The 14039-nt window shown below is 45.9% G+C and overlaps 1 pseudogene; it reads right to left on the bottom strand.

Moving 5' to 3' along the window:
- Positions 1-13725: 13725 nt before the first annotated feature.
- On the bottom strand, positions 13726-13826 carry LOC125092512 (uncharacterized; annotated as a pseudogene).
- Positions 13827-14039: the final 213 nt, after the last annotated feature.

The raw sequence follows: 14039 nt of genomic DNA, 5'->3' as shown, positions 1-14039 counted from the left end.
TGTATTTGTTATTTGGAGTCTCAGCCTGGCCAAGACCTCTCCTCCCTCCGTGGGGAGGGTGCATTGAGGATTGGTGATTCTGGTGGCGAAGACAGCTTTAGTCCTTCCTCACTGTGCACCTGGACAGCCAGCTTGCTCTTTGAGTCAGAGGTTATCAGGATGACAGTCCTACAGTTTTTAGCATCCATTATCTTCTTTACTCCTCTCAATAGCTCTGTGACCAGTAGCCCCATTTTACACACAAGGAAACCGTGGTGTAGTGAGATTAAGACACTTGGGCAAGCTCACACTTGTCTGTGGGGATTTTGACTCTGTGTGTGATGCTTTCTGTCCCTGACACCAGCCTCCCAGAGCTCAGCCCTGTGTTGGGCCAGGTGGGCGGGGTGGAGGACCCAGGATCTTGTGGGCTGGATCTTACCAGTCCCTGGGAGCTAAGAATGGGTCTTACATTTTTAAAGGCTTCTATGGGAAGCAGAGGGAAGAGGAGGAGGAGGAGGAGGAAAAGCAGGAGAAGAAGGAGAGAAAAAAGAGGTAGCAGCAGCAGTGGCAGAAACTGAATGTGACCTGAAAAGCCTAATAGTATCTGGCCTTAACAGGAGAAGTTTGGTGCACTGCTTCTCAAGCTTTGATGTGCATAGGAATCCCCTGGGAGTCTGGTTCGAATGCAGATTCTGACGCAGTGGATCAGGGCAGGGCCTGCAGTCCTGCATGTCCAACATACTCCCCTGGATACCCCTGCTGCTGGCCCGAGGACCACACTTTGAATCCTGGAGGTTGTGCCTCGCACCAACTCCAGGCCCCTAAACAGGCTCTTTACTTAGAGAAGCACGCAGTAAAGCCTACTTTCCGTTTGTTTAACTTCTTTTCACTGTTTATAGCAAGAAAACTTTCAGCATTTTACCTTTAAAACATCCTGGATCCTTATGCTTCCAAACGGTGACGACTTCCGTCTGCTACCTTTGCTGCTTTGTCCGCTTTCTATGCCATGAGTGGGGTGCCCTGATGAGACAGACAAGAAGCGGACTTAGTCCCTGACCTCCAGGAGTGGCTTGTTGAAGTCCACCCGCATTGTTTCATCTGGGCTCAGTTGTTCTCTTTCTTCCTGCCTCTTTAGCTGTGAGGTCCACTTCTATGGTAAGTGTCTTCCACAGAGTCCCGATTTTCCCTTCACCTTGGGTTCCCATATCTGCTGTGGACTCTGGGGCCTTCCTCCAGGCTCACAGCCTTCTGCTTTGGCCTCTTCTTTGCTCCCTTCCTGGCGCATGCCTCGCTTGCCTAGCAGGACTTTTCTTCATTTTCCTTCATTCCCTGGCATGGTGGTCTAGTCCATTTACATATAATTCATTGCATAACACAACACCAAGCCTCAGGAATCTGCTTTATTATTTTTTTAAGTAATCTCTATGCCCATCGTGGGGTTCAAATTCATAAGATCAAGAGTCACATGCTTCTCTGACTGAGCCAGCCACGAACCCCAAGAATGTGCTTTATTTATTTATTAATTTAAAATATTTATTTATATGTTTGTTTTTTTATTTATTTTAGAGAGAGAGAGACAGGGAGGGCAGGGGGGGTGCTGACTCCCTGTTGAGCACAGAGCCCAGTTAGATTCTGGGCTCCATCCCGTAATCCCAAGATCATGACCTGAGCCCAAACCATGAGTTGGATGCTTAACCTACTAAGCCACCTAGGTGCCTCAGGAATCTGCTTTAGAAAGAGGGTGGGGAATGCCTGGCTGGCTCAGTTGGTAGAACATGTGGACCAACTCTTGATCTTGGGGTCATGAATTCCAGTTCCATGTCGGGTGTAGAGATTATTTAAAAAAAGAAAGAAAGAAAGAAAAAGAAAGAAAAAGCAGGTGGGCTTCCCCTTCCAGAGTGTGTTCAGTTCCCTCCTTGTTTGAGTCTAATATATTTAGGTTCCAAGCAGGAGGCCTAGGACTTATTCCATTTCTGTTTCACACAATGTCTTGTGAATTCTGAACACATGTTAATTACATACATGCCACAACCATCAGTTAGTACAGTAGTTGGTCCTCCGCAGTTTTTGATAGTTCAAGGAATGTTAGCATTCTTGGCTAGGCTGGAGTGTAGCAATCCTTACTCCACAGAGAATAAATTTCTGTCATTCTACTAGTCTCCAACTTTGGCCTCTGCTGCATTGTCCCTCTTGCTGTTGTTCCCTTTCGTTTGCTCTAGAAGTCCTGTCATTGTAGCTGAATGGCTGGCATGGGCCCAGAAGACTCACTTTTTTTTTTTTTTTAAGATTTTATTTATTTGACAGAGAGAGAGAGAGAGAGATCACAAGTAGGCAGAGAGGTAGGCAGAGAGAGGAGGAAGCAGGCTCACTGCTGAGCAGAGAGCCCGATGCGGGGCTTGATCCCAGGACCCTGGGATCATGACCTGAGCTGAAGGCAGAGGCTTAACCCACTGAGCCACCCAGGCGCCCCAGAAGACTGTCACTTTTGACGACAGTCTTGTCCTTCTGACTCTGACCCCACCTATCCCAAGCATCTCTCGATTTTTTTCTCTTTTGCACCCTTGAAACAAGCCTTCCCATTCACCATGCCCCCCACCATTTACACGCCATTTGAAAGAGGATCATGGACTATGAACACCGGAGGAAATTCAACCGGCTGTGACTGCCTCAAAATAAAGGCAGAAACTGAAGCCCAGAGAAGAGAAGCGATTTGCCCAAAGGTCACACAGCGTATGGTCCGTGGCAGAGCAAGACTTAGATCCTCACTGATCTGAAAAGAACAACAGGTGAGGATTTTAGTCTTGCTAAATCTGTTACTCATATAAAGTACTTCAATTTTAAAAATACTTGACATGCTAGAAAAATCATGTGAATGCCGGTGTTTTTTAAAACTTACTGTACATTTAACTCTGCTTTACTGATAAAGCAGAACAGTAGTAATCTTCATGCTCCCATTTTTAAACACACATTTTTTGGTCATTATTAACTGTAGTGGCTTGCTTTCTTCACAGCAGATCTAATTCCCCAGCTAATCTTTCACACACTTTTTAAAAATAACATTCTTTTTGAAAAACAAAGACGGTCTCTTTAACCAAGTGTATTTGACTTTTTGACTGTTGATAGTAGTACATATAAATGGAAATCCAGCCAACCCCTGCCATCATCCTCTATACCCAGTGACGCTTCAGGAAATGGGGAGCCTAAACCTAGGGAAGAAAGAAACTGAAAAGCCAGGGAGCCATGTAGCCCAGTATTTGCTCGTCTACCTCTAGTCAACTTAATATCCCTCTGCCATCTTCCTCCCTTAGGCCCTTGGTTTCTCTTTCAGTGAGACCACGTGTTAAATGGAGTAAAGCTTGAGGACTCGGAGCCGAGAAAATGCTTCATTTGAAGTAGTGCATTTTTTTTTCTTTCAAAGCAACTAGATTTGATTCCAGTGAAGAGCTCCATCGACTCTTTCTTTCAGACAGTTTTATTTTGCTTTCTACCAATGAGAAAACAATTGGGGGCCAGGGAGGGGATATATTGTTTTTCTTGCTTTGTTTAAGAAGAAACATTCAAAGTTAGATCTTTTACTTACCTTTTTGGGTTTTGTTTACAGCTCAATATGGATATTCTTTTTTTTTTTAAAGCACATTTTTGTTAAGATTTTATTTATTTGAGAGAGAGAGAGAGAGAGAGAGAGAGAGAGCGCGCATGAGCAGGGGGACTGGGAGAAGCAGATTCCCCGCTAAGCAGGGAGCCCGATGTGGAGCTCGATCCCAGGACCCTGGGATCATGACCTGAGCCAAAGGCAGACTCTTAACTGACTGAGCCACCCAGGCACCCCTCAATATGGATAGTCTGATAAATTGCTGTCATAGTTTGGTCAGTGACCACACAAATGGTAGTTAAGGAGTTGATTAACAAAAGCAAAAAAAAAAAATGTTTTAAAGAATAAAATAATTAGGTGCTGTACTGTGGCACACGGGGTCTTTAATTTGCATGTTTGCACAAATGGTAGTTATGGAGTTGATTAACAAAAGTAAAAAAAATTTTTTTAAAGAATAAAATAATTAGGTGCTGTACTGTGGCACAAGTGGTCTTTAATTTGCACGTTTGCCTTTACCGAAGCTGTATCAGATCCCAAAGAGATAAGTAAATCGTTGATAATTTGCTTTAGAAATCACCTTTCAAACTGGGAAGGAGCTGCCGATGTCCACTATGTCAAGGGTCGGTCGGAGACCCCAACCCAATTGCTCGGTGGTGTTAGCTTGGATCGCTGCTCCTCTGACATGGGCTTCAGTGGTAGAACCCTTTGATGCTCTTTATCCTGTGTCCACAGTGAAGCCCATGCACGCGGAGCCCCTGTCAAGGCTCCTGGCTTTGAGACAAAGGGACCACAGCAGAGGAAGGAATGAACTCCTGTAGCCAGTGTAACATACCGTGGGATGTCTTGGTCGTTCCCCCTTCCCGGCAATATGCCCCCTAGATTTCAGAACGTTGCTTCGTTCATGAAGAAGCAGTTTGTAAACAGAGGTGTTCTCTCATTCCTTCCCCGTCTGCCTTTCTCCTCTCGGGTTGCCCAGCCGGTGACAGGCTAAGGATCCTTGTTTCTTTTCTCTTTCTGTCAAGTTAGGTATTGACATGTTTGTTTGCCTAGAGTAACTTGGTCCCTGTGGTCCCTATCCATGCGATGTGTTTGGATTCAGGGAAGACTCGGCCTCATCTTTTCTAAACCAGCCACCCCAGAGATGAGCACGTCACCCAAGCTGAATTAACTAGGACAGTTCCCCAAACAATAGAAAGCTTTCCCCAGAAATCGGACTTTTTTAATGCTCCGATTTGCGTCCCCTATGATACCTTGATATGGAATAGAGAGAGTTCAGCAACTCAATGCCATTTTTCGTTTGAAGTAACAGAAATCTTAAAAGTTATCTGGAGTCAGTGGCCTGGCCCCTGCTGGGACCTTGTTTACCTGAGGGTGGAGAAAACAGGCCCATTGCAAGCTCTGGAGCTCTCTGCAAAAGCAGGAAATTATATGCTGGCAGCTTTTAGAGAGGACCTCTCAGGAGGAGCAAAAACCAGCATCAGGAAAGAAAGGCAACTCCAGATCAGCATATTCACTTTTCCTTCAAGCCTGGCAGATGGAAAAACAAACCAAAGTGGGCCAAGCCCCATGTAAACGTAACCCTCCTCACAGAGCCGCAGCCCTCCACACAGCAGGTGAGTAGTTTGATTTGTTGTCACTGCATAATGTTGAAAAGCACCCCCTCTGTGAGGGCTCCAGCAAAGCTGTAGGGGCCCAGGGACCTGGCTGGACCCTGCCTGGGAGCCCACATCCAGCCCGGGAGCCCTAGGAGGCGGCTTTTCTCCTGAGAGCACTTACCTGCTGTCCTGCACGCTTTGCCATAAAGATCTTTCCGAAAAGGAGAGTGGCCAATGAATTATGGAGCAGGAACGTAATAACTAAGGTAGAAATGTGTCCTGTTATCAGTCACACACATTCAAGCCCAGCCCGGGGCAGCACAGCGGACGGGAATATAAGCTCTGGGATCTTCTCATTCAACCAAGATTGCTTCATACAAAAGTTGACAATGCCTGCCTGAAAGCCATTGTTGATATTCAACGTTTTTTAAAATAGCTGAACAGACTAGACAATAAGGCACGACAGAAAACTTGGACAGGAGGCTGGCTTGGAGTCTGGTTTACGAAAGAAACATGCTATTAAAAGTAGCCAACAAACACACATTTCTGAATGTTTAATTTATTTGAAAATAAGAATCAACTTTACCATTCACTTATTTTCCTCCTCCAAAGCAACAAAGACAAGCAGAAGTTAAGTTCAGTTGCTCGTTAGGGTATCTCTCCAGTCTTCCTTTCTCACAATGAAATTCTCATGCGTAGTGATGCTATGATCCTCCCGTACTGTTTGATGAGGCAGGGAGGGGGCTACGAAGGTGCCTTAAACGGCCTTTTATAAAGGAACTGGAGCATTTAAACATGTCCTAGGGCTCTTGCAAAATCATTCATTCATTCTTTAATTCATTCAGCAACGATTTGTTGAGAGCTCACAATGTACCACAGGTATACAGCACTGAGTGGGCTCAACGCAGTCCCTGCCAGGGTCACTGTCCGTCTTCCCCGTTTGCCTGATGCTCCTGGCTTTAGCACTGGAAACCCTGCCTCCTGGGAAAGCCCTCTGTTCTGGGAGGACTGGGGTGGTTGGTCGCCCTCTCTGCTTCCTGGAAGCTAATAATACACGGGTTCCTAACAAAGGTGGGGCTGAGTCTTGGTACCAGACTTGCTCCTTATCAGCTCTGTGATCTCGAATAGGACACCACCGAGTCCCGGTTTTCTCATTTATAAATGGGAAACATGATATCTACTTCAAAGAGTTACTTTATTTTAAAGATTTTATTTATTTATTTGAGAGAGAGAAAGAGAGAGAGAGAGCAAGTAGGAGGAGAGGGAAGGAGCAGAGGCAGAGGGAAAAGTAGACTCCCCGCTGAGCAGGGAGCCCTAGGCAGGACTCAATCCCAGGACCCCGAGATCATTACCTGAGCTGAAAGGCAGACGCTTAGCTGAGTGAGCCACCCAGGTGCCCTAAAAGAGTTATTTTAAGATTCTGTTTATTGATTCTGTAGGAACTGACTATAGTGACAGCTTTTTAGTCAGCAACAAAGATGGGGTTGTAGCTATAGAATTCCCATTGGCTCTGCAAATAGGAAAGGCTGCTCAATGCTTTGCTGAACTACAGTAGAACTTGCCAGAAATCTGGCTGTAATATCTTGTTCCTGGTGTTTAGATGAGGTAGGTTCTCAGGTCCACAGTGCTTTGTTGGGGAAAGGGCTGACCCCAGGGAGAGGACCAGTTGGCAGCTTAACCACTTTGTCTGCTGGCAGGTGCAAAACAAACAAACAAAAAAGGCAAGTACCTTATTCTCAAAGTGGAGATTGAGGCTAAAGATGAAAGCACTGAATTGAAAGTGGGACACATACACTCTCACATTAACCCCCACTCCTGCTACGGGTTGCCTTTCACCTTCCTTCTTTAAAGGGGTCTCATAAAGATTCTTTTTTTATCTTTGCCAAGTTCTCTTTCCCTTACCTATGCTTTGGAATCTTATTTAACATTCCATAAGTACGTATGAGGCATTCAACTCATCCCAGGGATGGGGATGCTTAGAAGAAGCCAAATTTGTTCCTGTCCTCGAGGAGCGGACAGTCTAGTTGGAAAGACACACACACACACACACACACACACAGTTTTTTAAAAAGTTTTTGGTTCTTTCCTCTCTCAACTGTCTCATTTTTTTTTTTTTTGAAAGTAGCTCTAAGGTGTTTATAGTCTTCCTGACTTCAAATATCTCCCCTTCCCCACCTGATTTAACTTTCCCTTCCACCTCGTCAGGAACAGCTATCTCACTACTGGTTGGTAATAAAACCATTTTTATAGCTTGTCAGGGGAGAAAGACTCTTGATCCCCAATCCCCACTCCTGACGTATAAAGAAGAGGGGAGCAAATTTATTATTCCTTTTGAACTGTTTGCAGTAGGTAACCTCCTAACCTCTCACCCACAGGTTGAAGAACTAGGTTCCGAACGGTGGTGGAAGAGTGTGACGGCAGGACCCTTGGGTGTGGGGACACACAGCTCGACCTATTTGTTGACCATTATCGGTGGGCCCCATACTCAGGAATGTGGGATTCCCAAAAGAAGGAGGAAGGGGAATAATGTTAAGGACTGGCCAGAGAATTGGGGTTCATGCTTTTATAATGAGACAAGGATGGCATGGCTCTTGAGCTCTCCATTACAGTAACACAGTTGCCGCCGAGCACTCCCACACAAGCCAAAGACTTTCTCCCTGTTGGTCATTTATTTATTTATTTCCAAAAAACCTTTATTTATTTATTTAGAGGGTGTGCGAGACCGAGCACAAGCAGGGTGGAGGGGCGGGGCGAGAGGTCAGGGATAGACTCTCTGTCGAGCAGGGAGCCTGACATGGGACTTGATCCTAGGACCCCGGGATTATGACCTGAGCCAAAGGCAGGCGCTTCATTGATGGGGCACCCAGGCGTCCGTGTTGGTCATTTAATATAAAGATGTATAGCCTCAAATACTGCTCCCAAGGCGCTCATGACTATGGGCCAGCATGTGCCTCTGCAGATAAGAAGCTGGGGCACCTGCCAGGAGGTGCGATGGGGCTCGAGGAGGTCGGAAAGCATCGGGGAAGTCTTTGAGGGAGCCCCCTGCTCGGTGGTAGAAGCAGGCATAGCATGTCTGCAGATCACTGAGTAACCTGGTTACTAGAAAACCAATGATCTCCCCCCTTCCCCCACAACTCGTTTCTTTCACACCTTCAGAAAAGCCATACTGGGTCACGGTCAGCTTCTGCACTGTGATTTTCAAGTTTGCTCTTCTGGTTACGGGCAGCTCATGAGCCTGTGTCCATCTTCAGTATTTTTCTGCCTCTTTGCTCACCACAATCGCCACGTCAACTACACTTCAAATACAGGTTTTGGAAGTTCTTTTACAACTTTTGGTTGCACCCATGTCTGTAGCGTTTCATCGTCGTAGACTGGGGATGATTTGAATCTTCTCCTTGTGTTTTTTCTTCTTCCAAACACTGCATACACTGGCAGTGGTTACGTACAAGGCAAGGGCAGAAGTACGAGTCAAAATTACCTTTTTTTTTTTTTTAAGATTTAATTTATTTATTTGACAGAGATCACAAGCAGGCAGAGAGGCAGACAGAGAGCGAGAGGGAAGCAGGCTCCCCTCCGAGCAGAGAGCCCGATGTGCGGCTCGATCCCAGGACCCTGAGACCATGACCCGAGCCGAAGGCAGAGGCTTAACCCACTGAGCCACCCAGGCGCCCCCCAAATTACCTTTTTGATCACCTTTTCTATCCCATAATAACTGTAGCATCACTACTATCCTATCTGTGATGTTCCAAGTGCTTTATACACATCATTGCTAATTTTCACACCATCTGTATGTTATACCTGCATTTTATAGATGAGGAAGGGAAAGCACAGAAAGGTTGTTAACTTGCTCAGGGTCGTCCAGCTAGTGTAAGGTTTATAAGAAGGAGCACAACTGATACATTGTTAGCAAAGTTCAGAGAACAAATTCTCTTGGTGTGGGGGAAGCTTCCTGGCCCTACCAACTTTATTTTGGCTAACAGAGACTGTGTAAGTCTGTTTTCACCCACCTGCCATGAGAAAACCCGGATATTTTCCACGTTTGGGTTGAACTTCTCAAATTCCTTGGTAGCAGGTGTTTTGTCCTAGTATCCCTTCAGGGGTGCTACTTTATGTAAAATTGTGTTTTGTCTTTAAAAAAATCTAGTGCCAGGGTGGTTCAGTGGGTTAAGCCTCTGCCTTCGGCTCAGGTCATGATCTCAATGTCCTGGGATCGAGCCCCACGTCAGGCTCTCTGCTCAGTGGGGAGCCTGCTTTCCCCCTCTCTCTCTGCCGGCCTCTCTGCCTACTTGTGATCTCTCTCTGTCAAATAAATAAATAAAATCTTAAAAAAAGATCCATAGATTGGCTACCCACGGGGCTCAGATGCTTTTCATTCCTCCTGCAGGTGGTACCTGTTGCCCAGCATCTCTGCGGTAGAGCCGGCTCCTGTGACCTCCCATAGCATGCATGCCATTTCCTGGGCACATACCCCTCGGTTCTGCCACTGTGCCCAGACGCTCCCTCAGATGTCATTTTCTGTCCTCATTCTCGGCCAGAACAGGGGTAGCTGGGCGTTTTACAAGGTCTCTACTTGCAGCCTATAATTCATAATTATAAACCACGGTCAAAGAAAATGCCATTCTTACTTTCCCCTACCCTTCGGTAAACGAGTCTCAGCTCAGCTTCTGAGTCAGACCCTGCATTTTAGGCCAGCGTTGAAGACAGTCCATTTCTCTACAAGGGCTACTAAGCACATTCTTTAGACTCCTATTTTTTGCCTGGGAATAACTGCATTCTTTAAAAAAAAAAAAAAAACCACAACATTTTATTTATTTATTTGACACCGGGAGAGCGCAAGCTGGGGGAGCAGCAGCAGAGGGAGAGGGAGAAGCAGACTCCCGCCTGAGCAGGGAGCCCAGGGTGATCCCTGGGATCAGGACCTGAGCTGAAGGCAGACACTGAACCGACTGAGCCACTCAGGTGTCCCTGCATTCTTTTTATTTTATTTTATTTTATTTATTTGAGAGCGAGAACCTCAGACTCCAGGCCCAGCACAGAGACTTTTGCGGGGCTCCATCTCAGGACCCTGAGGTCATGACCGGAGCTGAACTCAGGAGTAGGATGCTTAACCCACTGAGCCACCCAGGCGGCTCCCATAAGTGCATTCTTTAATGCTGCCTCAGGGAAGGAAAATGGAGAGGGAGAAATGTGCATGCTTTTCTCTGTTGATTCAGAAAAGTACTGCAGCTGATAATGTTGGAACACTGGAGACATTTCCTGTTTATTGTGCTGGTGAGAGGCGGGTAGCCCAGAAGGAAGGGGGAAAAGCATTTCTGTGGTTACATTTACCTCATTCAAGTGCTTGGGATTTAGGCAAGAAATGTAGGAGAGAGGCCACTTGGCATTGGGAGCCATTATGAGAGGACAGGGAGCACCAGCAAGCCAGAGAGCAGGGGATCTGGGTGGGGCTTGACGGAGGCTCTTTTGTTCAGGGCCCATAGTTAACCCTTTCTCAGCTCACGGCATCGCGGTAATTGCTTTCCTTTTTTCTCTTCCACCTGGTCACAGAAGATGTGGTGTCAGGAATTTTTAATACAATTTCAGAAAGACCCTGAAATTGTGTGGTGTCTGGGGTCACCTCATGAAACTCAGAGGAAAGACCGGCCGTCTTCTGGAGAATTCCCAAGAATTGATTTATCTTAATGACATGGAGATAGGTGTGTTGCTCACACCTGACCCTGTTGTATATTTTTCCCCATCCCCTCTGGGACGAACACTAAATAATTAAGGTACTGAATAAATAAGAAGGAATCCCTCATGTCGCCTTTGGAGCTCAAAACAAGGACATCTTTTCCATCCTGATTGTTCGTGTGACTTGGCCTGTCCTGTTACTAACCTTCTCCTCTGCTTCACACACAAGGACATAAGAATCTGACCAAACTTGCAACTCAACAAAAATTTTTGGAGTGCCTGCTCTGTGCTATGCATGTTCCTAGGGGCTGGAGTACAGTAGTGAACGGAACAGGTCAAAACGCTAGTCCTTGTAGAGCTTATACTCCAGTTGCGCAGAAACAGACAATAAATACTAGTTTAAGTAAATTAGTGAGATATAAGTGGCTCCCGTCCTACCAGCCTGAGGGTGCAAAGAGACACTGCATCCCAGTTTAGAGTCGCTCTGGTTCTTCGTCTACCACCTAGGTTCTTGAAACTCTTGGGTTCTCCAACCCCCTTGAGTACTTTTAGTTCCTTAGCATACCACCAGTTTGTTTGTTTTTAAGATTTTATTTATTTATGAGAGAGAGAGAGCGAGCGAGGGAGCACACAAGTAGCAGGGAGGGGCAGAAACAGAGGGAGAAGCAGACTCCCTGCTGAACAGGGAGCCTGACCTGGGGCCTGATCCCAGGACCTTTGGGATCATGACCTGAGCCTAAGGCAGACGCTTAACTGACTGAGCCACCCAGGCACCCCAGCGCACCACCAATTTTAACTTTTAAACTGCTTGGTACAGTCTTTTGCTGTGATCATCATGTGTTACATGGGCTAGTGCCTTGTCACTCTACAGACTGACTCACTGCCACCACCACTGTGACTCTTGCTTACTGTTGGAACCATCTTTTTTGCCTGTACCCTAGGCTGGTCATCCATGCCTGCCCACACTGGGGCAGGGACCTATTTTGCAAGCGGCTGGGGTCTCATCTGCCTAGTCCCAGGTACAAGGTTACCCTTCCCTCTGTCTGTCTTCTTGTGGCAGCTTCTGACTTGCCCCCTCTGGCCAGATTACCACTTCTCCCTACATCCCAAATTCAGTCCTTGCCTGTGACTTAGTACCATGGTGTTCCAAATCATGCTACTTTATAATTATAGGCAGATATCTGTTAACTCTTGTTGGTTCTTTTAAAGAATCGGTCATTATAGGGATGCCTGGGTAGCCCAGTTGGTTAAGTGGCTGACTCTTGATTATCAGTGCAGGTCATGATCTCAGGGGCTTGGGATCGAGCCCCACATGGGGCTCCATGGTTGGTGGGGAGTCTGCCTGAGGATTCTCTCCCTTTGCCCGTCCCTCTGCTCATGCTTTCTCTGTCTCTCTCAAATAAATAAATAAACCTTATAAAAAATCAGTCATTGTACTTTCTAAAAATAAAAATAATGTATATTCACTTAATAGAGCTTGGAGCCAATAGGCAAATACGAAGAAGGAAACCATCACTGATAATATTAACACTCAGAAATACCTCACTGGCACCAAAGCCAGTTTCCTGGACATGCAACCTATGTGGTCACACAGGGTTCAGTGCTTAGAGGAACTGCACTTGGTTTAATGCTCTGCTGTTGATGTCTTGACATTCTTAATAACTTTTGAACAGGGGCTGCACAGTTCCGTTTTGTACTAGGTCCTACTAATTATGTAGTCGGTTCTGTCTCCTCTTAACATTATTGTTGTTATCTCTTTGTGGTGTTACCTCCGTCCATGTGTTGGTTTTAAAAATAGTTGGGACTATACTGCTTGTGTATTTCTGAATCCAGCATTTTTCATGTAACATTATAATATGCAAATGTTCTTATTTCATTAGCTATTTTTTGAAAACATGTTCTTCCCAATTTTTATTTAAATTCTAGTTAGTGAACATACAGTGCAAAATTGGTTGCAGGAGTAGAATTCAGTGATTTCATCACTTACGTACAACACCCAGTGCTCACAAGTGCCCTCTTTAATCTCCATCACCCGTCTAACCCATCCCTCACCCCCCTCCCTCCCGGCAACCTTCAGTTTGTTCTCTATCCTTTAAAGTCTCTTATGGTTTGTTTCCTTCTCTCCTTTCCCCCCCTCCTATATGTTCACCTGTTTTGCCTTTTAAATTCCACATATGAGCAGGACAGCATGGTATTTGTCTTTCTCTCTTTCTCTTACTGACTTATTTCACTTAGCATGATACACTCTGGCTCCATCCATATCGTTGCAAATGGCAAGGTTTGAAAACATTTTGTTTTTTATTTTTTTAACGATTTTATGTTTAAGTCCTCTCTACACCCAATGTGGGGCTTGAACTTCAACCCTCAGATCGAGTCACATGCTCCCCCAACTGAGCCAGCTGCCCCTGAAAGCATTTTAAATTGATGAACTATATTGCATGACTTTCATATAACTGTTGCCCCATTGTTCAGTTTTTAGGTTGTTGGTTGATTCTTGGGCTCTTGTCTCATAGCTCAGTGCCTGGAACATTGTAAGTGCTACACAAATGCTAGCTATTGCTGTGCCCATTCTCTCAGGTGTTTTGTTTGTTTGTTTTGTTTTTTAACCAGTGAGAACAAGCCTTCAGATGCAGACACCAGGATTACCTGGGTCACTTAGTAATGAAAACATGACTAGGCAGCTGTGGAAATGTCAGAGGGCCACTGAAGTCAGGTCTCGTGTCCAATGGCAGAGGATCCCGTGGGAGGGCAGGAGGACCTCTCAGGTGTCTTCAGGGCCCCTGGCTACTAGCAGCAAGGTGCAGACCCTGAGCAGGCACCCTAAGTGGCCGCTTCAAACTCCATTTGTGGCACTGATCCAGAAGGGTGAAGGTTTGCTGGGGAACTGCACAAAATACGGACTGCTTCATGGATTTGCGCATTATCCTTGCACAGGGGCCATGCTAATCTTCTCTGTCATTCCAGTTTTAGTAAAATTGCTGTGGAAGTGAGTGCTCTCCGGTATTTTTTTAAAAGATTTTATTTATTTATTTGACAGAGATCACAAGTAGGCAGAGAGGCAGGCAGAGAGAGAGGGGGAAGCAGGTTCCCTGCTGAGCAGAGAGCCCGATGCGGGGCTCGGTCCCAGGACCCTGGGATCATGACCTGAGCCATAGTCAGAGGCTTTAACCCACTGAGCCACCCAGGCGCCCTCTCCGGTATTT

The sequence above is a fragment of the Lutra lutra genome, chromosome X (genome assembly GCF_902655055.1).
Source record: "Lutra lutra chromosome X, mLutLut1.2, whole genome shotgun sequence".
Lineage (NCBI taxonomy): Eukaryota > Metazoa > Chordata > Mammalia > Carnivora > Mustelidae > Lutra > Lutra lutra.
Note: the sequence above shows the minus strand (reverse complement) of the source record. Positions and strands in the feature narration are given on the sequence as shown.